Source organism: Dasypus novemcinctus, chromosome 16, assembly GCF_030445035.2.
Source record: "Dasypus novemcinctus isolate mDasNov1 chromosome 16, mDasNov1.1.hap2, whole genome shotgun sequence".
NCBI lineage: Eukaryota > Metazoa > Chordata > Mammalia > Cingulata > Dasypodidae > Dasypus > Dasypus novemcinctus.
The window spans coordinates 62,309,019-62,337,011 of record NC_080688.1 but is presented as its reverse complement, the minus strand read 5'-3'; the positions used below and the strand labels follow the sequence as shown (position 1 = coordinate 62,337,011).

Sequence of the window (27,993 nt, the reverse complement as noted above, 5' to 3'; positions counted from 1 at the left end):
TTTATGTATTTAAACATGTATGTTTATTACTGAATTCATGATTCAAAATGATGTACTACTATCTGTGTACGAAAAAAAAAAAATCAAGGCAACCGGACTGCTTCGATACTGCTGTAAAAAAAACTTATTTCTTATATGGATGGGTCTTAGAAAATAAACCGAAGTCGTTAGACCACCACCAAGAATTTAGCTAACTCCAAGATAACAGAAGTTTCTGCCACCTAGACATTTATGATATAAAACAGATTATAGGGAAGCAGATGTGGCTCAAGTAATTGGGCTCCCATCTACCGTATTGGAGGTCCAGAGTTCGATGTCCAGGGCCTCCTAGTGAAGGCACGCTGACCCATGTACCAAGCTGGCCCACACGGAATGCTGGCCTGTGTAGAGTACTGCCCCACAGGGAGAGCTGATGCAGCAAGATGATGCAACAAAAAGATACAGAGAGACAATAAGAGACCAGGGAGCTGAGGTGGTGCAAGACAATGATCGCCTCTCTCCCACCCTGGAAGGTCCCAAGATTGGTTCCCGGAGCCGCCTAATGAGAATACAAGCAGACAAAGAAGAACACACAGCAAACAGACACAGAAAGCAGACAATGAAGGAGGGGAAGCGGGAGAAATAAAATAAATCTTAAAAAAAGAAAGAAAAAACCCAGCTTATAGCAATCATCTACTACAACCTCATTTTTCCCCCTAGTACTAAACATCTTCCCTAACAGTTGAGACCAAAGGTTGGCGGGAAAAAATCCATGGCAATCAATTGTGGATCTTTAATTCCACTCTCTATCAATTTTGCCTACTTTATCCATGGAAGCTTTAAAAATAAAGCTCTAATTGGGATGCTTTGCTTGTTTTTATTTTTTAAATATAAACAAGAACTGGAAACGGGGAACATGCAAATTGGAGACCAAAAGATGAACTGTGATCTATGTAGCTAAAACTAGAATGAAACAGAGCTTTCACAACAGTATTGTATTCCTGCTTCCTACTGGCTTGAGCAATTGTCACAGAAAGATTGTGAAGTTATTCCACAGTATTAGATAAGTTGGCTATCAGAACAAAAAATTGTGACAATCTAATGTGGGGGAGAATCACAATACTAGTAACAATCCAAGATAATTAGCACCTAACAATTATTACCTAATTTTTCTGACTGTAACACACTGATGCACTGCTGTAAAATGGTGATTTTAAAAACAAACATGCACATGCACACACACAAAGAAATGGTTGGGAGGGAAGTAGACGTGGCTCAGCCGATGGAGCATCCATCTACCATATGGAGGGTCCAGAGTTTGATCTCCAGGGCCTCCTGACCATGTGGTAAGCTGGCCCACATGCAGTACTGCTACCGCTGCCAAGGAGTGCTGTGCCAAGCAGGGGCATCCCCGCATAGGGGTCCCCCAAGGGCAAGGAGTGCGCCCAACAAAGGAGAGCCACCCTGTGTGAAAAAAGCACAGCCCGCCCAGGAGTGGTGCTGCACACACGGAGAGCTGATGCAGAAAGATGACACAACAAAAAAAGAGACAGTTTCCCAGTGCTGCAGGATAATGCAAGTAGATGAAGAAGAACACACAGTGAATGGACACAGAAAGCAGACAACGGGTGGGAAGGGGAGAGGAATAAATAAAAAATAAATCCTTAAAAAAAAAAATGGCTGGGAAAATTTAAGCCCAGGAATTAAGAATTAGCGTCATAGATGGGGAAGAAGAAAAACAGCACATTGTGAGAAAAATAATTAAAAAGAAAAACAAGCGATTTATGTAAAAATGTTTTTCCTCACTCCCTCAGTCTCATCATTCTAAAACCTCCTGTGAAAATACGAATTATGTTAAATCATCATCACTTTACACAGTTTCTAACATATATTTTAATAAATATTTGAACTAATGAACTGAATCTTTAAAAAAATCACCAAGACCACTAATGAAATAACTTGTTTGCTATTACTATTATTGATGTTTTACATCAACCTATTTCTGATAACTTCTTTTAATTTTACCTTTCCACGTAAGACAGAAGTCAAAAACTTGAGACAACTGCTAATAGCCTAATGCTTCCTTACATTTAGAATACCATGTGTAAAGTGATTGTTTTTGCATATGCAAAAATCAGACACTATGAAACTAAATACCTTAAGCCACAACAGAGAATAAGATAAAAAGCAGAATCTTACTAAAAATCTAAATAGGGAAGCGGATTTGGTTCAACGGATAGAGCGTCCGCCTACCACATGGGAGTTCCAGGGTTCAAACCCAGGGCCTCCTGACCCGTGTGATGAGCTGGCCCACACATAGTGCTGATGCGCGCAAGGAGTGCCATGCCACACAGGGGTGTACCCCGCGTAGGGGAGCCCCATGCTCAAGGAGTGCACCCCATAAGGAGAGCTGTCCAGGGCAAAAAAAAGCGCAGCATGCCCAGGAGTGGCACCGCACACACGGAGAGCCGATGCAGCAAGATGACACAACAAAAAAATAGACACAGATTCTGGGTGCCGCTGACAAGAATACAAGCGGACACAGAAGAACACACAGCAAATTGGACCCAGACAGCAGACAATTGAGGGGAGGGGGGAAGGGGAGAAAAATTTTTTTTAATTTTTTTTAAATCTAAATGGACGCCCTTCCCCCACAATGTTCAGTTCTAGGAAGAGATTTCATTGTTTATTCCATAACAGTGATCGTCCTAAATTCGAGAGGGGAACGTTAATCTGTTTTTCAACTTCTATATATAAACATCAATTTACTTAAATGGCAACAGTATTCTCTCTTTAGTAACCACCACCATCTCAAAGCAATTTGATTTCAAGAGACTTCTTTCAATTATTTGTCAGGATTTTGGATTCGTTTTTTCACTGAGAAGCTGTAGCATGGATCATTGTGGAAAGTACAGGAACCAAAGATTAGGAGATAAAAATACCTATAGGGAAGTGGATGTGGCTCAAGCAATTGGGCTCCCGCCTACCACATGGGAGGTCCTGGGTTTGGTTTCCCATACCTCCTGGAGATGAGCAAGAAGCAAGCTGGCACGACAAGCAGGCAGGCAGGCACAGTGAGCCAACACATCAAGATGATGCAATAAAGGAGACAAGGAGGAAAGACAATGACAGATACAACAAAAGTAGGGAGCTGAGGTAGTTCAAATGTTCGAAAGCCTCCCTCCCACAATGGAGGTCCCAGGATTGGTTCCTGGTGCCTCCTGACCAGAAGATAAGCAGACACAGAGAGCACATAGCAAACTGGACACAGAAAGCACACAGCGAATGCAAACAATGGGGGGTGGGGAGGAGAAAAGATAAATAAACACTTGGAAAAATAAAAAAACTACAGAAGTAAAGAAATCGTAAAAACAGCCCTTTTCTCTATAGCAGGAGTTTTTAACAAGGGGTCCATGAGCTTGAAATTCAAAAAAACATTCTTGTGGAGACGTGTTGGTGAAGGTGTGATATATTTATTAAATAACACACAGTACAGTGTGGACTTAGTAAAGGGTCATGGTTTTCACCTGACTGGCAAAGGGGTCCATGGAACAAAAAAGGTTAAGAACTCCTGCTGTACAGCAATTCATCCTTTCCCTTCACTTGGTTCTCAAAAGAAGAGAATGGGAAGTGGAAATGATGGGGGACTTTCAGAGTGGGGAATTATGAGTAATTCATTAATGGAGCAATGATGATCAATAGCTGCTAACGTCACAGAGAGAAATAGACATTATATGCCTCCTGATGGAAGTACTAACATCATCTACAAAATATTTTGGAAAAAAAAATGAGAGAGGATATGCATTATAGAAACCAAATCTGATCAAGCTTCTAATCCCAATACCAATTAGGAAGAAGCCCGGTGGACAGAGGAACATGGTTAACATCACCATAGGAATACATCTGCAAATTCAGACTGTAGGAAAACTCTCCAGTTTCTCCAACAAATAATATGCTAGGAAAAAGAAAAGAGGGAAAACCTATCGATTATGAAACAATGTATAGACCTTTTTGGCTCTTGATCTGAATAACTCTAAAACACATTCATGAGATAATCAGAGAGATCTGAAAATTGACTGAATATCATAAGACATAATTATTTTTCAGCATGTAATAGTTATCATGGGTTTTTTTTTTTAATCCCTTAAGAGTGAAGTTGACTAAGAAACCGAAGCGCTAATGGGTTAAAGCACGAAAGGAAGGGAACACTAAAATCAATGCAGTTGAAAAGAACTGTCCATAATGTACCAGATTTGGCCTATCCGGAACTGAGACAGAAATTATGAGATTGCAACTACAAAGACAGCAGCTTTGCCTGCTTGCCAGCCTTTTCTCCACTGATATAAGCTCTATAAATAGGCCAAGAGAGATAAAGATTCCTCAAATTATTTCATATTGCAGCTACTACACTGGTGGTATGTAACTGGCCCAGGACCAGGGCTGTGGATAAACCAGCACCAAATAAGCCAAGGAAATTATCAAATGCAAAAGTGTGCACTGACAGATCCTCTAAGGTACTCAGAGGCATCATCACTATAAATCAAGAATTTAAAACACAGGTTTTAGATTTCCTACAAGATTTCTGCTCTGGCCATTTTCCATCTTCCTCAGAAGACATTTCAATAAACATGGGTCACAACATTTTGGCACCTGAGGTCCCAAAAATAAACACTGCCAAAATTTATTCACGATAATCTCAGGCTCATGGCAAATTGCTTAATGGACTGCAGCTAAGGAAAAAACTGGGAAATCCCTTGATAATAAAATGTTGATTTAAGAACACTGAAGCAATGCTTCTGTACTAGGTTAAAACTAAGGTAGGCAGGATGCTGCTTAAAATCTTAAGCACATGAGGTTTTTGTTCTTAATACAGAAAGGAAAACAGCCCTGTTTTCCCAGTTTCAGTCCACACCCAACTTCCCTATTCCCAACAATACCTTTCTGTAATTATAAGGCACCTAACAAAAATGCTAACTCAACTTTTTTTTTTTAACCAAACATTCAGTAAAAAATAACTTCTACTGGTCCCTTTAGTTAGTATTTTATTTCTCTAATGTTAACCATGCGAATGAAATCTTAATTTCTGGGTGACCGAAAATCCCAGTTTATACAGTCTTAGTGATAGCTGCTATAAGTAAACTCTAACAGATTTAATTTTGTTGTTCTATTAAATCAAAAAACTAATTCATGGGAAGTGGATATGGCTCAAGCAAATGGGCTCCCATCTACCATATGGGATGTCCAGGGATGGATTCCTGACGCCTCCTGGTGAAGAAAAGCTGGGCTGCATGGCAAGCTGGCCCATGCAGTAGTGCCGGCCTGCACAGCAAGCTGGCAGAGTGGAAGGCTGGTGCAGCAAGATAACACAACAAAAAAAGACACAGAGGAGAGATAATAAGAGACGCAACAGACCAGGAAGCTGAGGTGGCGAAAGACATTGAGCACCTCTCTCCCGCTCCAGAAGGTCCCAGGATGGGTTTCCAGGGCCACCTAAAAAGAAGACAAGCAGACAAAGAAGAATGCACAGTGAATGGACACAGAGAGTAGACAGCGGGGGGAGGGGGGGATAAATAAATAAAGCTTTAAAAAAAACAACAGGTGAGGGGGATTGGGTATATGGGGACCTCATTTTTTTTAATGTAACATTAAAAAAATAAAGAAAGTGAAGGCAAAAAAAAAAAACAAAACAATTTACTAATACAGGAACTTGAATTCCAAGCAGAGGGGAAAAATACTTTGTAAATGAACTGGCAATACAAAAATAAATTCGGGGAAGCAGGTGTGGCTCATATGATTGGGCTCCTGGTCTACCATATGGGAGGTCCAGGGTTCAATTCCCAGGGTCTCCAGGTAAAAGCAAGCTAGCCCACACAGAATGCTAGCCCAACTGGAGTGCTGGTCCATGCAGAGTGCTGACCTGAGCAGCATGCTGGCCAGTGTGGCAAGCTGGCCTGAGTGGAGAGCTGGCACACAAGATGACGCAACAAAAAGAGACACAGAGGAGAGACAATAAAGGACACAGCAGACCAGGGAACTGAGGTGATACAAGATAATGACCACCTCTTAACCACTCCGGAAGGTCCCAGAATCAGTTCCTGGTGCCACCTAAAGAGAAGATAAACAGACACAGAAGAACACACAGCAGACAGCAAGTACAAAAACAATGGGGGGGGGGGGGGCGGTAAATAAAAAATAAATTCGAGTCTGATTATTTTAAGCTCAGAAAATGCTATTTTCCAATACCTTCTTTAAAATGATTTTATAAAGGAAGAGACAAGTTTCATACTACAGTTATTTTTAAAAGCAACACTTTTTCCCCCTACAGCCTTCTTTCTCTTCTCCATATTTTAGAGCAGGAAGGAAACAGAAATCATCTCATTCACTAGCTCGAACTCGTTGGGCAAAAGCAGTTTGTTTTAGTTTGTACCCATCCACACCAGACACTAAGTGCTCAATAAGTGGATTTTTCATTTAACCAAGTATAAATACCACCCCTTACACACAAAGTAAGGTGTGATAATAGATTTCTACTTTTGATTAATCTTCACTTAACTAGAAAATATTCATCTGTAGGTTTAAAAAATAAACTATAACTTAGGGATTTACGCCATCTACCTGTTGTCTATTAAGCGGCAGAATTTGAGCAAAGAGAAGCGAGGTTCCATATTTTGACCAAACACATGAAAAAAAAGAAACAAAACTTAAAACATACACTATAAATTAAACTACAAAATGTGAAGACAACCAATCAAATCTGAGTCATACTGGCTATTTTTAAGTATTTCAAAATCACGTTTCTGTATACTATTGAAGTTAAGTTGATATCATATCAAATGAGATTGTTATAGATTTAGGATGGTAAATTTAAGTCCCATGGTAAAGAAAATATTGGAGAATATGCAAACTCATGGAGACAGAAAGTCAAGCACAGGTTATGGGGAGAGGGGTAGTTAACTTCTAGTAACAGATGGTGGTGAGGACACCGTAATACTGTGAATGTGGTATGCTCGGGAGTCGTTAAGATGGGAAGTTTATGTTGTACATGTTTCCACAATTAAAAAAGAAAGAAAGAGAGAAAGGGAAGGAGAGAGAGAGGGAGGGTAACTAAAGAGACAATGACAATTAAATGCTAAATGTGATCCTGGATGGGATTTAAGAATAGAGGAAAAAAGGCTCAAAGGGACATTATTGGAACATAAAAAAATTGGAATATACACTGTAAACCTTCTATCAACGCTAAATTTCTTGAGCTTGATAACTGCACTTACTGTAATTACGTAAGTGAATCTTCTTGTTCTTAGGAAATGTACATGTAATTTCAAGGAGCATGATATATTAAATGTTCAGAAAAACAGATAAATGAATTGAAAGATGGGCTGATAGGAAAAAAATCATGCTATTATCAGCTGATACTAACATGTTAAGTTAAATATGTACAAAAGAAGAAAGGATGTAGTCAGTGGTTTGAGTGCCTGCTTCCCATGTGCAAGGTCCCAGGTTCAATTCCCAGTACCTCCTAAAAAAAGAAAAAAGAAAAAAAATTTAAAATATGTATAACATACACGTTTCCTCTCCTAGCAGTTCAAGAGTATATAGAAGAGAGTAAAACCAAATAAGATACTTTTTAGTTTACCCTGCTCTTCCTTCCCTTTACCACAAAGCCCTGTTAGTTTAGTGTAAAAAATGACTATTAATCCCACTTCTGCTGAGAGACACTTCTTAAACAGAAGCAGAAAACACAGTTTTATTTCCATCAAGTTCAATCACAGGTGTCCCGAAAGAGTAAGGAGAGGGGTGAGTGTAGGTCAGTGGTTGAGTACCTGCCTTCCAGGTACCAGTTTAAGGAAAGAAGGTACAATAGAAGATAAAGACCAAAAGGATTTAGAAAAGTTTCATGACAACAGTCAAATTTAAATTGAGTGTGACAACTGCAAAAACTATCTACTTTAGTCTGACGATCAAGAAACAAACCAAAAATAAAACCAATAAAATTGCTATTCACTGAATTTGAGGAATGAAAAAAATCGTTGAAGAGGAATGATTATCTGAGAGCAGATGGCTCAAGAGGTTGAGCACCTGCTTCCCACATGGGAGGTCCCAGGTTCAGTTCCCAGTGCCTCCTAGAAACACGGACAAACAACAAGCAAATAAACAAAAAAAACAACTCAGGGGAGCCAATGTGGCTCAATGGTTGAATGCAGGCGTCCTATATACGAGGTCCCAATACCTCAAAGCAAAAAAAAAAAGGAATGGCTATTTCATCCTTCACATTCCACTTAAGTTTTTTCCCCTAAAAGAAGAAAATTCCTAACTCCTTCATAACACCTTCATAGTATGTTCCTACCTATGCCTACACACACACAAGGCTCCAGCTGCACTTAACTGGTCAAAAGCACAATACCCATGAACTTGCTGGTGCTGTTCCCTCGCAGGGACCGCCAACCTAGAAATCCATCTCAAACCTCAGGTTAAATCTGTAAGTTCCTTAAGCACTAGGACCTTGTCTGTCTTATTCACCACTATAGGTCTAGCAACGAGAGTACTACCAGCACACAGTAAGCAATCAATAAACTGTAATGAGAAAAAAAGAGATTCGACTCAAATATGTTGTCCTCTCTGTCTTCAATAGCTTTCCCCCTTCTATATTCGTACAATTTCAGTACATCTATTTTTTTTTCTACATTATTACAGCTACCCAAGAAACTTTATTTGGCCCCAAACTGTTTACAACCAGCAAAATTAACAACTCCTTGAATAATTAATGACTACACAAGCTGTCAGAATTTACTAGTTATACAGTAAGGAGATTTAACATACCAACATCACTACGGACTATTAAGAGCAAAAGACCTTTGAAGGACACTTTGAGCATTCAGTTCTAGCAGAACTGCATTAATTAGAACTTAAAGCTGAATTTATCTATCATAGATGAGTTGATTTAATCATAACTATAAAAGAGTAATATGGCAGTTACTCTTACATAAACACTCATAGGAGTAAGAGAGTGAATTCTGTAAGTAATTTAACAATTACACTGTGAACTTAATATGAACTAACAACATGACAAGTCTCCAGCTCCAAAATCCAGTTCATCTCATTTTCTATTAAAAAGTGTGAGGAAAAAAAAATTCCATTAAGAAATCTGATTTAGTTGGTCCTTTAAATGTAATTAGTTTTCAGGTTCAGGTTCACCCTGGTCTCTTAAGAAACCACACTCATATACACCTATTTTGTAGTTTCCATCTATAATGCTAACATAAGAAAAGACATGGTTTGATCTCTGATGACTAAAGCAAGACTGAAAAGCACTCTAAAGGAACTTGATTTCAAAATGTTTAAGAGAGATTTTTCTCATTTAATGGAAATGCATAAAATTTTACTAGGTTCTTTTTAAAGAGGCATTGAGATCATCCCAGTTAACTCCATCTCAGTTTCCTGAATTTAAATTTAATACATAATTTCATATTAACCAAGCATCCATTGTGCACAAAGCACTCAACTACGTACTGTACTGAGCATACTGGCCAAAATATACAAAAAATTTGGGTAGGGTTGTATCTCCTCAGGCCATAGGTAATAACTATCAATTGTAGGCCTCTAAAAATGCTTGTTAAACTAAGATGCAATTCTCTGATTACAGGAAGAATTTAAATTGCCAGGATCAGTAAAACTGCATTAGAAAGTTAACGGCCTCCATGCAAGAAATATCCCAGGAGAAGAAAAGGAATGATTCAAACTACTAGCATGTGCCCAACAGGAGTACACAATAACAGCCTAAGCAAAACTGCCACATGTATTTGTAATCAAGAGGTCCAAACCTGGCAAAGCATCATCAGTGAGATTTCATCCTGGGTGAAAAATTCAAGAAGCAAAAGTTCAGGCAAGGGAAAATACGATCCGAACATAAACTGCTCGAGATGGGAGAACAAGTGCAGACGTTCATTCCTTCAACCTATGAGCATCTATTTGTGGTATGGGATGACGATGATTAAAAAAGAAAGAAAGAATGACAAGCGGTTCCGGTGGGGGCAGCTGTATAAGTAGCACAATACACTGGGGAAGATGCTAGCTATAAGAAATAATGTATGAAGTGTTACTGGGGAAAAGCAGACATTCTTTCTGTGAAGAGTCAGGACAGGCGAGGATGTCTAAGTTAGTGATCGTCAGTTTACATCCTTGCCGGGATTTTTAATGAAGTTGGCAAACTCGACGAGAGGTAAATTTTGGAGACTGGCACATTCCTCCCATTGACCAGAAGCTTCTGCGGACCGAAGGTAGTGAAGTGCCGAGAGGCAGGCGGCGCCAAGCCTGAGAAGCCTTTGCTCCCTCCCCCCAGCTCTCGGAGGCAGGGGCAAGAGTCGGCACCAGACCCCAGCTCGCGGAGCTGACGGCGCTGCAGCCACCGCGTCCCCAGCGGGCCGGGGCACCTTAAAGTTGCATGAAGAGAACTCCAGGGCTGCGAAACCGCTCCCCTGAGCCTCCCGGGGACTGCAGTACCTCTAGCCTGCCCTCAACCACCGCGAAAAGAGAGCCGCATCGACTCGCCTAGTCGGGGCCCCGGCGGAGGGTCGGAAGGTGGAGGGGGAAATATCGGCCCGCCAACTCGACCGGGCCGGACAGACGCGAGAGTCACCGGCGGGCCGGCGACCAAGGGATCAGGGCTTTTCGGTCCCCTCTCGTCAGCCCCCACCGGGGGCGCCTCCCGCCAAGTCTGTGCACGAACATCCGCGCGGGCCAGCAGAGCCCGTCACGACCCCGGAGACCAGGCGCCGCCGAGACCTCCGCGGCCCGCACCCCTCCTGCTCGCCCCGACACCTCTCCCGGAAGGAGCCCGGGCCCCACGGCTCAACCCGTAGCCAGGCCATGGCCTCGCGCCCCTTCCCACCTCACCTGCGCTCCGCTGTGGCTCTGCTCCTCCTTTCCAGCTCCGCACGCCCCGTCGGGGCACGTACCGACCCTCCGGCGGGGACTCTCCTGGCCGCAGTGACCCAGCACTCGGCGACCACCGTCGCCGCCTTCTCCTTTCCGGCAGCGAGCGGAGGGACTGGGTGCGAACACAGCCCGGGCCAAAGTAAATTTCGCTGCCTCCGCAGCCTCCACCTCCAAGTCCCTTCACTCGTCCGCGCCGCCCGGAGAAAATGTCACCAGAGGCCGTTCCGCTCCGCGCCTCACTTCCGCCCGGAACCACAGAGGCCACAATGGCTGGCTAGAGCGGCCGCTGCGGCGGAGGGGCCCGGGGGACTAAAGGGGGAGGCTGTAGGAAAGTGAGACAGCGCCATCTGGCGGGAATGAACTCACGTTCCTCCCGCTGCAGACCGCACAGCGCGCCGGCGCCTGCTTGCCGAGTTTTTTTCCCGCGCTCCTTCTTCCTGTTTATGCAGTTTTCCCCTCCTGAAGTTTCTTTCCCGGAGGTCGGAAATCCAATCAATGCAATCTAGGGCAATGTCTTAAGAATAGGACGGCGTTTCCTTTTACGTGCGCTGCTCAGTACTCACCCCCTCGTGGTGTCTGAATCCTTGAGCCACTCCAGCAGGGAGCGTGCTCCCTTTTCTCCCCACTTTTTCGTAGAATCCAACAGCCCTGCTCCGGACGACTCCACTCTTCTCGTGCATTGGCATCGATTTCCCGTGCAAGTTTCTGGACTAGAACCTTACAGGCCTTGTGTAATAGACCGCCACCTGCTGGTATGACAAGGTCTGCCACGTGACCCCATCCGGTCCCCCACGCGCCTTTCAGACGCTCCAAATTCTACCGCTGCAGAGTCACTCCTCAGATTTGAAGTTCAGCCTGGGAAAGGTGACGCAGAGGCGCAATCTATAAGTTTTCAACGCCCTTTCTTGAGGGCCGAGATCGAAGAAAACGTTCAGGACACGGGACCAGGAGGATAAGGCAGGTCAGGTGGTGTGGAGAGGGCTTCCGAAGGAGCAAGTGGAGGTGAAGAGAGCAAGCCCCACAGCTCAAGATCCGGACAAAGACCCGCCCTCCCTAAAAGCAGTGCAGGGTTTTGAGGAAAAAGAAAGAAAAAAGGGTGTTAAGGAAATAATGTAAAAGGTCTTTATATTTTAAGGAACTTTGATGGGACCTGTGGTGAAACTACCCAAGAGGAGACTCTGAAAATTCCACAGCACCAGGTCCACACAGTCCTTAACATCAGTCACCCCTTTAGACCTGCTTCCCAAGTTCACTCATCTGTGCTAACTGCTAAGAAGCATGAGAGTTTTCCATCCCAATCTAAATGAATAAACTGAAAACAATAATTAAACAATAGCTTTTATTGAATTCTTTCTTTGTGCTAGCAGGTTCTATGCATTTAGAATGGTTCATTCATTTAATCTTCACAACAACCCTATGAGGTTGGTGGTATTACTAGCACCTATTTACAAAGGAGGAAACTCAGGCTCAGAGCAATAAAGTAACCTGCCCAAGGTCATACTTCAGTAAATAGCAGGACTGAAATCCACCCCAGACAGTCCAACTCCAGAGCCCACATTCTTTAACTGCCACCACCAACAACCTCCCTGAGATCCATGGAGAACATACTGTGTTACAGATAAATATTTTATCTGCCTCTGTTCATTATTTCACTCATTTGTTCACTCATTTATTTTCCTGCAACTTCAGTCCTCACAGAATTTGGGAGGTTGTGAAATAGTGACAAGAGCACAGACTCTTTCAGGGGGACAAAAAATGAACTACTAAGATCACAGCTGTCTTAAAATGAATGAATGGAAATGGTCTAATGCATTCAGTTTTACGAAGAAATCCTTGAGTGTCTCATCTTTTCAGTACTGTAGACACACCAAAGTAGGGCCCCGAAGTGTCCTTCCAGCCACTTCCTCCCCTTCTCAGTCTGTCCTCTGCTCAGAGTTACCATTTTGACTCCTTCTCCTGTTTGATACCAAGTCAATTCCCTATAGTGAATGGACTGCATAGTTTTGGAGACTGGGGCATTTGATATCTTAACTACTAATAATATCTCTGCTACTACCATATTTAGATTGTTAAATGGGACAATTGCTTTCTCCTTCCCCTTCATCTGTAGGTATGGGTTGGGCCAGACAATTGATCCTATTCTGCCTCAGAATTGTGTCTTAGAGTCTCCTGTGGATCAAATACTCAGCTCTCCAAGCTCCTGAAATATCATTCCCTCTGGAAAACCAGTCCAGCCCAGATACCACTACCTCCAGGACCACCACCTTTGCCCTCCCCTCCATCCAGGCCTCCTGCTGACTTTATAAAAATTTGTCAAGACTCCTCTGCTCACAGACACTCTCCTACAAAAATGTCTACACCTTGTTCTATCCGTAGTGTTGCTATTAAATACCTGTCATTCTCCTTTCAACCTCTGTCATGGCCACAGAGACCTGAGCCAACCCCGTCGGAATCACTCTTCTTGTGCCTGATGCATCTCTTGGAATGGGGCTGGGCCAGAGCAGATGCCAGTTATACAAGGTGGCCTAAGCACCAGAGAGTGGCTGGCCACTGTCTGTTCTCTCCTGGCTGGGCAGGTAATATAAGCCATTTGCCCTTGTGAGATCGGCACTATGATTAGAACCACTTTAGATGAGGATATATGATGAAGAGAATCCTCATCTCTAGGCTCCGGGCTGCCTGCTCTCGTCCATCTCAGATTGCTAGGAGCTGGCCTACCTCCTCTCCTTGCCCCTGAGCATAACCAGCATCCACTTCGATATTCCAGCCCCTTCTAAAGCAAGGCAGTGGAATCTGGGGGAAATGCTGAGCCTTGGCACTGTGGTAACCACATAACCTCTGCAAGTCACCACTTCCCAAGTTAACAATACCTGCTCTTCTCACAGTTATTTCACTGAACGAAAGGCCATCCAGAAGCATTCTAAGGATTCCAAGCAGAGGAAGGTCAGATGGTCGTCAAGAGCAGGGCTCTGGAGTCTGACAGATATGAATTTAAGCCAGCTTCTGTCTTGCTCTAGCAAAGGGAACTTTGAACCAGTCTTTAATCTCATGGAGCCTTGCTGGCCTCTCCTCTCAGGCACAGATTACCCGCTCCGCCCCCCCCCCCCACACACACACACGTACCTTGCAGGCTGGTTGTGAGGGTGATCTAAGCCCTGTTTGTAAAGCTCTCAGCTCAGAGAGGACGCTGTCAACATGACTGTTCTGACAGCAGTGTCCCAGGCCAGCCCCACCCACAGGCCCGCACCCATGCTGGTCAGAGCGGTGACATTTCCATCTCAACAGACTCATTTTTCCAGAGCAACATGTTCAAGTGGCAACCAGAATGGAACAATGCAGGATGTCATTAAAGTGGACCCATGGGGTGATCAGGGGAGGAGGGGATGGGGTGGGGTCATTGTCCCCACCTTCTCTTGTTCTCTGGTGTGGCTAATTGAGGCTCCTCTGTCTCAAGTAAAGAGCCACACAAGGGAGTGGATGTGGCTCAAGCAGTTGGGTGCCTGCCTCCCCTATATGAGGTCCTGGGTTTGGTTTCTGGTGCCTCCTAAAGAAGATGAGCAGACACAACGAGCTGACGTAACTAGCTGACACAAAAAGCAGGGCAAAGATGTGGCTCAGGTGGTTGGGCAGCCGACTCCCATATGGAAGGTCCTGGGTTTGGTTCCCAGTGCCTCCTAAAGAAGAAAAGCAGGTGCAATAAGCAGACACAATGAGCAGAGACAAGGAGCAGACAATGAGCAGACAGATGAGGGAACCATGGTGGGGGAGCGCAGGGGAGCCATACAACCCAACTCCAACTCACTTTTCCAATCAGGTCATCACCCTTAAATCCTTTCCATATGGAAAGTCTGTCCCTTCTAAAAAAGGGGGGTGAGGTATAAATGCAAATGACAGTTTTAAATGTAACTACAAATATGCATTGATCTTTTGTTATGTAATGAAAAGAATCGCTCTGTATGATATCATGCTCTGTATGATATCATGCTCTGTATGATATCGCTCTGTATGATCTCATGCTCTGTTATGTAATGAAAAGAATCACTCTGTACGATATCATGGTGCCACCCTCTTGGGTGGCACGGCTGGTGGTCCTCAGATACCCCTTCTAAACTAGTCCCTCCCACTCCCCATCACAGCACCTGTGTTTCCTTCATAGTTTTTGCCATCACTTGTACCTGCTGCACATCGACTTCCATCCTGTCCAGTGCCTCACTTTCAGGTCCCCATGCTTGGCACGCCAGGTGCACTCAGTACACAGGTGGTGAATGGAGGAAGTAATCTAAGCATCTTGCTGGTGAGACACTGAAACCTGAAAGGATGTCAAAACAAGGAAGCCGTGCCAGGCGCCAAGTGCGTGAGAGGCTGACAGGAGGGAAGGATCCCTGTAGATGAGGGCATCTGGGAAAGCCTCTGGGAGGATGTGGAACCTGCCAGAAGAATGTTAAAAGGAGCAAGAAAGCCAGTACCTTGAGGGCAGAGCTCACGTCATCCCTCCTTGTATCCCCTTGGTGTCCGGCTCAGGGCCTGGCAGATATCACACATTCAAATGGAATGAACATGTGTGAGAAACTGACTTTAGGGGGGAAGGGGGCAAAAGGCCTAGAGGTGGAGGAGTCCCTGAGATGGTCAAAAGTCAACCCAAGGGCCAGGCTGGCTGTGTGAGGAGAGAAGAGAATCTGGGAGCTGACTGTAAGTGGCAGGAGTCTGGGCTTTATTTTGTAAGTGCTGATGGGGAAGCAGGGTGTGGTGTTCTCACCTAGAATTCTACAGGGTCTTATGGTCAAGACCAGCAGGAAACCAAATCCTCCCTGGCCCACTGACATCTTATAGAGGAAGGAGTGATTGGCCTCTTGTCGACCAGATCACCTGGGGCTCTGGAAAGGGAAAAGACAAAAAGTGAAGTCTGGATTACCAGTAAGTCCGCTCTAATCCATATTTTATTCCTCCATCCTTAGGACCTTGGGATGACGATGCCCACTCTGCCTCTAACCTAAGAGGGGGCTTAGATCCCATATGGCTGATGGATGGCATTCTCCTGCTTGCAGTTGTAGACTCTCTTGGTTACCTGTTGTGGTGGTTGACCATCCCCACTTCTCTCTTAGCAGACAGGGGAAAGTCCAATGAACCAGAGAATAGGTGTTGCAACTCTGCTGAGGCTTGGGCCCCAGCTGGCACACAGTCCAGAGATTCAGGTCTCCCGAGCATACACTAACCCCAGCGCCAACCATTATTGTGACTCTAGCAATGGAAGAAACTGTATCATTGAATGGAGATAGTGGCCATGGGGTTGTTGAGGGCAGGAGAGGGAAAGAGAGGTGTGATATGGGGGCTTTTTCAGAACTTGGAGTTGCCCTGAATGATACTGCTGGGACAGATGCGGTGAATGTGCCACAATGATGAAAGAACTTGGCGTTGTGGGAGGAGAGTGGAGGGGTGAGGAGTGTGGGTATATGAGATCCTCTTATAATTTTTAAGGTAATATTTTGTATGATCTATGTATCTTAAAAAAAATTTTTTTTAATCTACTTTTTAAAAAGCGAAGTCTGGATAAAGGAGAGAGAAGTGATCACACTAGGAGAGAAGGGAAGGGCCTCCAGCCCTAGGGACCTTCCATGTGGGGGGCATCTAGAGACACACTGTATTTTGGAAGAAAGGACATAGTAAGGGCCCCAGAGCCCCAGACACACCAGCTTTACAGAGAACATCTCCCACTCTCCATCTTCCCCTCTCCCACAACAAGAACTATGGTGTTTAAGCAAGAACATCAGGCGGTCCTAAAACCTAGAGCTCCACATGGGTTAAGGAGGCCCGGGGTTTGAACCGCAGACCTCCCATGTGGTAGACGGACACCCTAACCACTGGGCCAAGTCTGCTACCTGTAAATAAAAATTAAACTGTTGGGGAGCAGATGTAGCTAGTGGTTGAGTGCCTGCTTTCCATATATGAAGTCCTGGGTTCATTCCCCTATGCCTCCTAAAAAAAAAAAAAATTAAAATGTTATATTTTAGGGAAACAGATGTGGCTCAACCAGTCGGGCATCCACCTACCATAAGGAAGGTCCCGGGTTCTGGTCCCAGGGCTTCCTAAAGAAGACAAGCAGACACCCATACCCCATAACAACGAGAGCTAGATGCCACACCCTGCCACAATGAGCAGACACCTAAATGAGTAGATACCACAGGCCAGCAGAAGCAGCCCACAGGGAGCAGGTGTGGCTCAGGCCATTGGGCATTCACTTCCCATGTGGGAGGGCCTCGGTTCGGTTCCAGTGCCTCCTGGAGAAGGTGAGCAAGCAATGAGCAGACAGACAAAGAGAACCATCTAGGGGGCGGGGGAGTTAATTAAAAATAAAATATAAATAAAGTAAAAATAAATAAATCCTTTTAAAAATGTTATTTTAAATAAATTTGTTATATTAAGCAAGACCAGTCCTAGGCTAAATCTCTCTTCAGGACTCATCACCTCCCTTCCCTGTGACCTCTGCCCTTTCGCTGGCACTCAATGCCGCCATTACCCCAGGCACCAGAAGGCAAATTGGTCTAATGCTTCGCCTCTGAGGAGGAATCCACAGGAATTAATCTTTCCTGGTGACATTTCAGGGACCAAATTCTGGGTGGGGAAAATAGTACTGGGTGGGGAATCACCCCAGCATTTCCTCAATTGCACGTATTGTGGTCAACTCCTCTATTTGTGTATTGGGAGAGCTCAGCAAAAACACATTCATAAGCAGCTCAATCTTATTCAAAAGGCTTTTACTGAACACCTGCCCACTAACTGCAAGGCACATCTATGAGGCCCCTGAAGTGGTATTTCAGTAAATCCTTATAACTGCTAAGGGCTGGTAGGTTTTTCAGAGAAGGAAACAGAAGCTGAGAGAAGACAGCTCACCTGACCAAGGTTAAGGCAAAAGGGGGCAGAAGCAGGATTCCTGGACTAGAACATGGTCACCTTCGTAGCCACCTGCTGCCTGTCTAGTAAAGGCTCAATCTAGAAACGAGTCACAGGAGTTTACAGGTGGACCATGGCCATCACTAAAGTAGAGGCGGCTTAATGCAACATGGGACATAATTCCCAAGAGTAAGAAGGACTTCATGGAAGAGGAAGCTTTTGACTAGTGCCTTGGAGAAAGAGTAGGACTTCCAAGGCCGGAGTTGATGAGAAAAGTATGCCAGGCAAAATCTAACTTTGAAGAAAGTCTGGGGTCAGGAAAGGGCAGGGCACATCCAGATGGTCAGGACTAGCCATATTGACCAATCAAATGAGGAATACCAAGTATGATGGTTTGGGCCCTTCTCCCCTACCCCTCCACTTTTATTTCCATCTTTTTGCTTATTAATACCAACAACATTCATTTGTTAGCGTGAATGTTTTCCTAAACATGATTTCATTAGCTCCTCTAAATAGCCTTGAAAGTAGTAAGGGTGGGTATTGTTACAATTTTGTATAGATTACATGATTGTCATAAGGAGATTCTGAATAAATATTATTGAATGAGTGAATGATCAAATGGATGACTTGTCCAAGGCCACCAGCACTAAATAGAGAGTCAATACCAAACCTTGGTCTGCTACCTCCAAAGCCAAGGCTCTTTCCACAATGCTTGCATATCTGGGGACTTAGCCAAGCCATTGTGTGTGTGTGTATTGGGAGGTGAAGAATTAGACTTCTTATTGTGTTTTATAATGCGCTGATCATTTCAAAAAGGCTCTGGGCATGAGAACAATACAAGCATTCATTGAAGTACTTCAGTAGACTGACAGTAGCAACAATAACCTAACATTAAATGAGGCAGAGTATCCCAGGTGATTCTCCTCTTGAGAAGTCAGTTCAAAGGCACCAGGCCTTAGGGGAACAAGATGGGATTTTGTAGGAGAAAGACAAAGTCCAAATTCACAGAATCTGTATAGGGGACACCAGGCTTCGAGGGCCCCCACCTGCTAGGCAGGCAAACCCCAAGACTGTAGGACACAGGCAGCTTCCAAAGACCTCCCCTCTCCACGAGTAACTCTAATTTACTGGTAACTAGGAGTAATCAGCAGGCCTAGAAGGGAAGAAGCTTAGGGATCGCCTCTTATTCTACAGAAAGAGGCACTGGAACCCAAAAATAATAGAACCCTTTTATTAATTTCATGTTTTGAGGAAATTGCCCCTAAAGTGTTTGGTAGAGCTGCTCCGGCCTGTTAACTCTGCTGATGGTTTCTACCATAAGTTCCTGAAGTCTCCAGAAAGGCAAAAAGACCATTTCTGCAGGGAGGTATCATGAAATCCCTCCCTGGGATGGTCAGGAGGCCTCTCTGAGTCAAGTCAGGCCCACTTCAAGTCCAAGATGATTGCAAAGCTAGAGGGTTTGCTGTAAAGGTGGCCCCATTCCTACAACCCAAGAGAATGCACCCCCAAATGCTGTAGGTCAGCTGGGGGATGTGCAAGACATCTAAGTGTTAGTCCCTGCCCTCCAAGAACTAAGGCCTTATTAATGAAATGTAGAGCTGGCTCTCTCCTGAATGAGTTACCTCCACTACAGGAGGACTTACCTAAGCCAAACCTGTGAAATCAAAGTTTGCCTTTTCCTTACCACCCTCAGGACTGTGACCCACTCAGGACCTTCAACCTCTCACCACTCGAAGCCCCAGGATTTCAGCCTGCCCTGCCCTGCCCCCATTCCATCAGCCAAACCTCCCTGACCTGGGGCTCAATCTCTAAACCAGCTAGGCTCCATGTCCTAACAAAAGTTAATTAAGGAAACTACTTCTTACTAGAGAGATACCTGACTAATACATTACTCCTCCCAGATCATGAAATACTTTTCTCCACATAAACACTACTCTGGAAGCCATCAAGGAGTGACATACAAGGAAGGAATTTCAGTCAGCAAGGCAAGTCTGCCTCTGGAGAGAGGAAGCTATTTTTGGTCAGCCAGGTTTTTTAGAATCCTCATACCACAACATAATGGAAGTCTGGGAGGGCCAGTCTAACACACATTCATCTGTGAGTTCTTACTAAGTTCTAGCTGTTTTCTAGTCCTGATATAACAGGAATACTAAGCTCTAGAATTCACAATTCAAGAAGACAAGAATAACTCAAAGGGAAAGAACAAAAAGAAGACAAGAGCTAAATCTGTACTATTGATTATTAGTACTACAAGAGTTCAGAGGAGGAAAAGATCTCTGTTATGTAGAAAGAGTTGCATTCCAATGCTGAGATGAGACTGGGTTAAATGTGTAGACAGAATAAAAATATGGAATGCTCCAGGCCTTTTCAAAAGATGCTGAAAAAGTTCCCCTAGAACCCTTCTCTTATTTTTCCAAGATGACTGTGTAGACTTCAGGATTTTCAAGAGCACATTCTCCACAAATCCACCCAACGTTGGGGGCAACCATAACCTAAACTGGATGGCCCCATTGCTACAAGTACATCCAGAAACTTGCTTCCATTCTAGCAGGTCATGACCCTTTCACATAATCATGTTCCTTTATTGGAGAGGTCTGCTTTCAGCCAGAAACCCCGAGTAGATGTTGGAACTGGAAGAGCCAGGAACACCAAGGAGACAGCTTATCTTCCTGGGAAGCCTAAAGGAGATTGTCCTTGGCTACAAGAGGGTGGGGATATAGGTCAGTGCCAAGGTTTCCCAGGCCCTGCCCACAGGGGTGCGAGAGTCTGGTAGCAGAAAAGACTCTGTAATCCGAGGGCCCAGCCAGCCAGTTCCAGGATCGCTGCAGAGCATCTCCAACTGCAATCAGGGCAGCCTCTGCCCTGCTTGGATCTCTCCCAGGGCAGGGCCTGCTCACGCTTGCTTTGTCCTCCTCAGTTGTCCTCTCCTCCTCCTCATCGCCTGCTCTTCTGCCTATCTCCATTCCTCTGCTGCATCTTCGTCCTCACCCTCACCCAGCTCACATCTTCTTGGCCCACATTTTTTCTCCATTCATTGCTGCAGGAGCTAGCCATTTGCTAATGTAAACCGCTTAGGGCTCCTCTTGTGGGACATTAGGAAGATCCATCACAGTCATGCTCACTCATGTGCAAACCTGGAAGAGAGCATTAACCCCACAGCAATCCTCCACCTGTGGGGACGGGAGCTGGTGGATTAGTGTCCCCTCCTCTTTTCCTCAGGAGGACAATCCTGAGGCACATTCTACAGGGCTCCTCTGAGGCAGCCAGCAGGACCAAGGTACAGATGATGTCAGTGGAGACCAGCGTGACCATGCACCCTTAGAATGGCGTTTCTTCCCTCCCTGTGTCATTCTTCCCAGCGCTCATTCCTCTTCATGGGTACACTGCTTTGAGTCTTGTATGGACCCCTGTTCTTAAAGCAAACCCATTCCTGTACCTGTCAACCCATTGTAGATGGGACCTTTCGATTAAATCGCTTCATTTAAGGGCCTTTGATTAGATTGCAGGATCCAGGGTGGATCTTAATCCTCTTACTGGAAACTTTATAAATGGAGGACTAAAAAGCTGCAGACACACAGGAAAAAAGCAGCAGAGACAGAGAAACCCTGAGAGGCTGAGAGAGAGGTCCCGGAGAGCAGAGGCTGGAATAGGTGGATCCCAGAGGCAAGGAAAGAAGTTCCCAAGAGGTTGAGACAGAGGCCTGGAGGAGTGGGGAGAGATGAGCCATATACCTGATCACCCACAACTGAACTTGGGGAGAAAGGAAGCCTGGAGCAGAAGGCAGAGGCCCAGACCAGCAGAACCACCACTGTGCCCTGCCACATGGCAGGAGTCCACGACCCCCAGCAGCCAACCTTTGGTGAGACAGCACCTCTGGTGATGCCCTGATGTTGACGTTTTCACAGCCTCAGAACTAATAGTACCCTAATAGATTCCCATTATAAAAACTAACCCATTTCTGGTATAATGCTCCTAGCAGCATTTAGCAAACTCCAACACTGGGATACTCCCCCAAATCAAGTACCTGTGTGCAAGCTCTTGTCTCAGACTCTGCTTTTGGGGGAAACCCAAGTTGATAACTCTCCTTCTTCCTTCCTTTTCTTCCCATTCTCCCCAGTCTCCACACCACTCTTCCCTCTTATTTTTCTGCTCTGTTCTCCTCCTCTCAGCTTACCTTTTCCTCCTGCATCTGTCTCTGCGGGAGACCTTGCATCCCCAGGAAGACCATGCAGTTCCCTGGAGCATTGGCCTCAGCATAGTGGTAGAGCAGTGGAGCAGGGAGGAGAGAAGGGCAAAAGAGAGGAGAGATGCTGTACTTCTTAAGAGGTTTAATTGGGTTAGAGGTGACTACACAAGGCTGGGAGATGAGATAAGGAGTTCCTGAAAAACATATTCCTCCTGGCACCCTTTGTTCCCTGAGTAGGCCTGGTGCTGGTTGGTGCCATCAACTGCAGGTCTTGAAGGACCTTTCATGTCCTGCCCATCCCCCACCTACCTGCCCAGGCTCACTTCTGAGTCAAGGTTGCCCCAGGCTGCTGCGTGGACATGTCAATCATCACATAGTCTCTGGTCTAACAAAACACTCCCAAGGCAACTGTTGAGCAATGGATAGAGTAAATTCTGGGCCAGTTTAGGCCTTGGCAAAATTTCTGGGGCAGAAGAGAAGAGGGAGAAACAATTAGGGAGTGAGAAAAGGATCCAGATTTCATTTGCAGTGGCTAATAATCTAGTCGTCCCTCTAAAGTATGCAAGAAACATCACTTGTTTAATTCCTATAGATCTATTTAATTTCTAGTCTAAGGCTTCCACCTGGAGGGAAAGTGCATCCCAGTCATTGCTGAAGCTTCATCCTCTTCCCCATCCAGGAACCCTCAGAATCTAGGTGCCCCAAAGTCAGGGGTGCTTCAACCTTTCATCCATGCAGGTACTGCCTTTGTCAAAGCCCAGTTGTTGTGCTGTGGCCGGGTTGTTTTCATGCCACATGTGGGGGAGCAAAAATCTTTGCCAGGGCTGGGATCCCCAAAGACTCATCCCCCAACAAAGGTGGACTGGCCACCACCATCAGGGATGACTGTGCAGAGGTGAGGGGACCCATATCTCTCCCCCGTTCTAGGTCCTCAGGATCGCTTCTCTCTTCTTTTCCCCTCCACACCAACACACCTTTTCTCAAAGGGCAGGAAGAGTCATTGGCCTCAGGTTCCTTCTGCTTTGCACCAAGCCCAAGTCCCTGAGACAAGGAATCACAGGTCTGGCAGTCTGTTTGGAATGCAGGGGGTGGGGTGGAATCCTATGAGAAACACACAAATTTATTATGACAAAAAGTCAGCCTGCCACCAAGACACAAAGTAGATTAGTGGCTGCCAAGGGCTAGGGGTCGGAGGGATGGGGACTGACTGCTAATGGGGATGAGGTTTCTTTTTGGGGTGATGAAATACTCCAAAATCCATCATGTCACAACCTTGTGACTATATGAAAAAGTGGAATTGTATACTTTTAAAAAGTCATCCTGGGAAGCGGACTTGGCCCAGTGGTTAGAGCGTCCGCCTACCACATGGGAGGTCCGCGGTTCAAACCCCAGGCCTCCTTGACCCATGTGGAGCTGGCCCACGTGCAGTGCTGATGCACGCAAGGAATGCCCTGCCACGCAGGGGTGTCCCCTGCATAGGGGAGCTCCACGCGCAAGGAGTGTGCCCCGTAAGGACAGCCGCACAGCGCGAAAGAAAATGTGGCCTGCCCAGGAATGGCGCCACACATACGGAGAGCTGACACGACAAGATGACACAACAAAAAGAAACACAGATTCCCGTGCCGCTGACAACAACAGAAGTGGACAAAGAAGACGCAGCAAATTGACAAAGAGAACAGACAACCGGGGGGGGGGGGGGAATAAAATAAATAAATAAATCTTGAAAAAAACTTCAATCAACATCATTAAACATATTTATAAAAATAAATAAATAAATAAATAAAAAGTCATCCTACCACTCACTCATTCAACCAGCATTTTATGGGCAGCCACTTTGGAGCCAAGTCGCATGCCAGGCACCAGGGACACCCAGGTGATCCTTCTGGGTGCAGAGCTCAACCTGCCTGCCCCCACGCAGCTGCCTATCATTAAGCCTATCTGGCAACGTGAGAGAACATGCACCAGGGGCCTGGAGCTGAGAAGAGGAAGGTGCAGGCTCAGCCTGTGCCTCTCCTCCTGGGAGCACCCACCTGGGAGGAGACCTCTGAGCCAGGACTCCAAGAATGAAGAGCAGGGGATGGGCATCGTAGGCAGGCGTCACAAGGGATAACAGAGTCAGGCCATCCTGTGAACGAGTGTGTCTGGGGGTAGAGTGCTCAGTAAGTAGTGAGGGAATCCATGAGAGATGAATTTAGAAAAAGAGAAATCCTCAAGGAAGACCTATGGTCTTTTCTTTCTTTTCTTTTTCTTCCTGGGGTGAGGCATGGGAGGCTCGATTAATAACTCTTCCTCTCCCCAGTTTGGAACCAATTGAGAAATAAGTCATAGTAAACAGGCAAATATTTCAGTGTCAACTTTATTGCAGGAAAAAGCTAGATTACAGGACCTGGTGCACATATGCTCTCCCCATGGCCAATGGAGACAGACTTCACCCAGTCACAGGTACAGCCGGACAACCTCTGCCATCCTGCAAAGAGCAGGTTTATTACCCAGAATATACCCTCCCTATAGGCAGGCAAACTCCTAAAGAAACTACCTGTCAGGGTTTAGCTGAGCATGCTCAGCTCCTTCCATCCAACTTTCCAATCAAATTACTCCTTTCCTAGAGAAAGAGGCCAGGGAGAGTCCAGGAATGTGGCTCAAATGGAGCCTCCTCCACATGGAAACACCTTGCGTAGGGAATGCGCGTTCCAGGTCACACCCCACATCAACTCCGTGGGTATACACATTATTATTGTTTTCTGAAATAAAAGACCACTTCACATTTATGTAGAAACCAAACTATTCAAAGCACTTTGAAATCGGTAAAACCAAATCATAGAAAGGGAGATAGAAGAGGTTTTGGAAATCACCTAATCTTACTCCCTCATTTGATAGATGATAAAACTCAGGTCTAGAGTGATAAAAGACTGGACAATTAGTGAGGAGTTACCTTTCTGTCAGCACTACCAAAAGTCACATGTTCTTTTTTTTTTTTAATTTCTCTCTGCTCCCCCCCCCCACCCCCAATCGTCTGCTCTCTGTGTCCATTTGCTGTGTGTTCTTCTGTGTCCACTTCTATTCTTGTCAGCAGCACCGCTTCTATTCTTGTCAGCAGATCCTTTTGTTCTGTCATCTTGCTGCATCATCTCTCCATGTGTACGGCGCCACTCCTGGGCAGGCTGACTTTTCTTTCACGCGGGGCGGCTCTCCTTACGGGGTGCATTCCTTGCACATGGGCATCAGCACTGCGCATGGGCCAGCTCCACACGGGTCAGGAGGCCCGGGGTTTGAACCGCAGACCTCCCATGTGGTATGTGGACACTCTATCCGTTGAGCCAAGTCCACTTCCAGTCACATGTTCATTTGACTTTAGGGTCGCCAGCACAAAACTTCCCTCCATCTTTGTACCCTTTACCCTGTGGCAACTATAATAAAAAATCAGCACAACTTTTTGAAAAGAGGGAATTGAAGTAAAAGGAATTCTGAGAGTCACTAGTATGCTGAATGGATTCAAGTCCCTTGTCCTGGCAAGTTATTTGTTTCTTTTTGCACTCCCAATGGTCAGCATAGGGTCTGGTCGACAGTAGGCCATCACTTCATGTTCACTGACTGCATGAATGCATGAGGAGTTGAAGAGCCAGAAGACAGGAGACAGGAATATGTACTTTTTTCAGCAGTGGGTAAAGAGGGATTCTTCAAACAATAGCGCAGTGAACTTGACATTGATCTATGCCAGGGGTTCTTAACAAGGGTCCCCGAGCTTGAAATGAAATTTTAAAAAAACCATTATTCTTGTGGGCATGTGGGTATGCTATATTTATTAAATAATACAGTAAAGTGTGGATTCAGTAAGTGTCTGTAGTTTTCACCTGACTGGCAAAGGGGTCCATGGAACCGACAAGGCTTACCCCCCCGCCCTGCAGCCTTTGCTGGGCTTGTGCCCTGGCACAAGTCCCCATTCTCCAGGGATCTTTAAAGGTCATCTTGGGCCCCTTCCTCTCCTTCATTCCTATATCAAATTTGTTTCCAAGTTCTCTCCTATGTCCTGCTTTTCCATCCCTGTTGCCACATTCCGGACTAGGCTCTTATCACCTCATGCTGGCCTGGACTCATGTGTCTGCGCAGGGAAAAGCAGGAGGGCCTGGAGGCAGCTGGGAGGCTCTCAGAAGATGAGTCGGCAGTTGTCGCTGGTCTTTGTCTCCCCTCCGCCATGGCCAATGTCCTTCTTATCGGCCCCCTCACAGGTACTCCCCTCCTCCTCCCTCCGATAGGCCCCCAGCGCCTCCCTCAGGGAGCCATACACTCTTTGGTTGCAGGCTTTCTCTACCACCTCAGCCCTGCCCCCCTACCCCCTACCCCCCACCCCCCATCTCAGGTTTCAGTTAACTAGCTGCCCATAGCAAGATCCCAGCAATTTCATTCTCCCTGAAATAGAAGTGACCCATAATAAGGCTTAATGAGATCATCCCCCAAGGAATTGAATAAGGGACAATCCCTTTAGCCAGTCAAATGAGAGCATAGGCTCTGTCAGAGGAAGGGAAGACAGAGAGCTGATGCTCCACCTCTGGGGTGCGGTGGGGGGCTGAGGCCTGGGGGAAAGGCGGCAGGAGAGGTGGGACACCGCACCAGGAGAAGAGGCAGACCGGCGGGGTGGGAGAACACAGTACAACGTCACCCACTTCAGGATCTTGCCAAGTGCTAACAGGAAACCTGATGCCCTCCCTGACTCAGCTTCCCATGAGTTTCCCCAGTCAGTTCCAGAGGTCACAGGCGGAGAGCATTAGGTGTCTCCAGATGAAGACTGCTGAGAATGGACCCTTCACCGCCCTCCTAAAGTAAAGAGAGGTGAGGAGGGGAGTACTCAGCATGGGGGGCCTTCCCTCACCGAGCAGGGATAAGAGGACATTTGTTTTCCTTGCTACTGGAGCAGGGATAAGAGGACATTTGTTTTCCTTGCTACTGAAAGCCGAGCGCCTCTGCAGGCAGGAGCAGTGCCAGTCGTGGTCACTGTCCAGCTGGCAGGGGCTCGCTGGGGCCTCAGGGTGAGTCCTCAGCTGTCTGCATTTTCCTCTGACTGTACACCAGCCACCTCAACAGCACACCTCCCTAGCCCCACAGCCCTTCCAACCCTACTCTGCTCACCCGATTAGGGGGCCCTTCTCCCCACACTGAAGCGCTCAGCCTCTGTCTCATCTATAGTCGCCAAAAACTAGAGCCTGAAAGACTCCCAGGCGTGGCCTGGTCCAGCCATCTCCCCAATTTACAGATGAGGAACTGGGGTCCAGGGAGGGTAAGGGATTTCTCTAAAGTGTTCATTTCCTAGGCTGCACGTTATGGATTGAATTGTGTCCCCCCCAAAAGACGTCCTGTGAATGTGAGCTTATCGGCAAATAGGATCTTCGAAGATGCTATTGGTTAAGATGAGGCCAAACTGGGTTAAGGTGGGCTCTACTCCAGTATGACTGGCGTCCTGATAAGGAGAAGAAAAACTGGACGGAGAGAGACAAAGAGACAGAGAGAGACAGCCATGTGACTGAGGCAGAGGTTGAGCTAGGCCACCACAAACCAAGGAATGTCTTGGAATGCCAGCCACCCGGAGGAAGCCTGAGGGAGAGGAATGGAATGGACTGTGTTCTCTTTCAGAGGAAGCATGGCCTTCTGCTGACATCTTGATGTTGGACTTCTAGCATCCAGGGCCATGAGATAATAAATTTCTCTTTCTTAAGTCAACAAATCTGTGCTACTTTGTTACAGCAGCCCTGGTACACTGAGATATTGCATTAAAAATTACCACAGTCGGGGAGCTGTAGATGTGATTGAGCACCTGCTTCCCACATGCAAGGTCCAGAGTTCAGTCCCCAGTACCTCCTAAAAAATAATAATAATAAAATAAATAAAAATAATATGAAATAAAATTTAAATATCAATTTCAAAAAATCACCAGAATCTAGTGGCTTAAAACAACACACATTTATTATCTCATTTTCCATGGTTCAGGAGTCTGAGCTCAGCTTAGCTGGAGCCTC

The 27,993-nt window shown here is 45.7% G+C and overlaps 1 protein-coding gene across 5 annotated transcripts in view; it reads right to left on the bottom strand.

Annotated features, from left to right (window-relative positions):
• The window catches only part of ARK2N (arkadia (RNF111) N-terminal like PKA signaling regulator 2N), a 109,372-nt gene extending 97,507 nt beyond the window's left edge, over nucleotides 1-11,865 (bottom strand). For 2 of the 5 annotated variants that reach the window (XM_004484696.4, XM_004484697.5), the window contains exon 1: nucleotides 10,870-11,670. The gene's annotated coding sequence lies outside the window, so the exon portion shown is untranslated. Of the gene's footprint in view, nucleotides 1-10,869 lie in introns of all 5 variants that reach the window. The other 3 variants (XM_004484698.4, XM_058277618.1, XM_058277617.2) reach the window with 3 other exon arrangements.
• Between the last annotated feature and the right edge of the window lie 16,128 nt (nucleotides 11,866-27,993).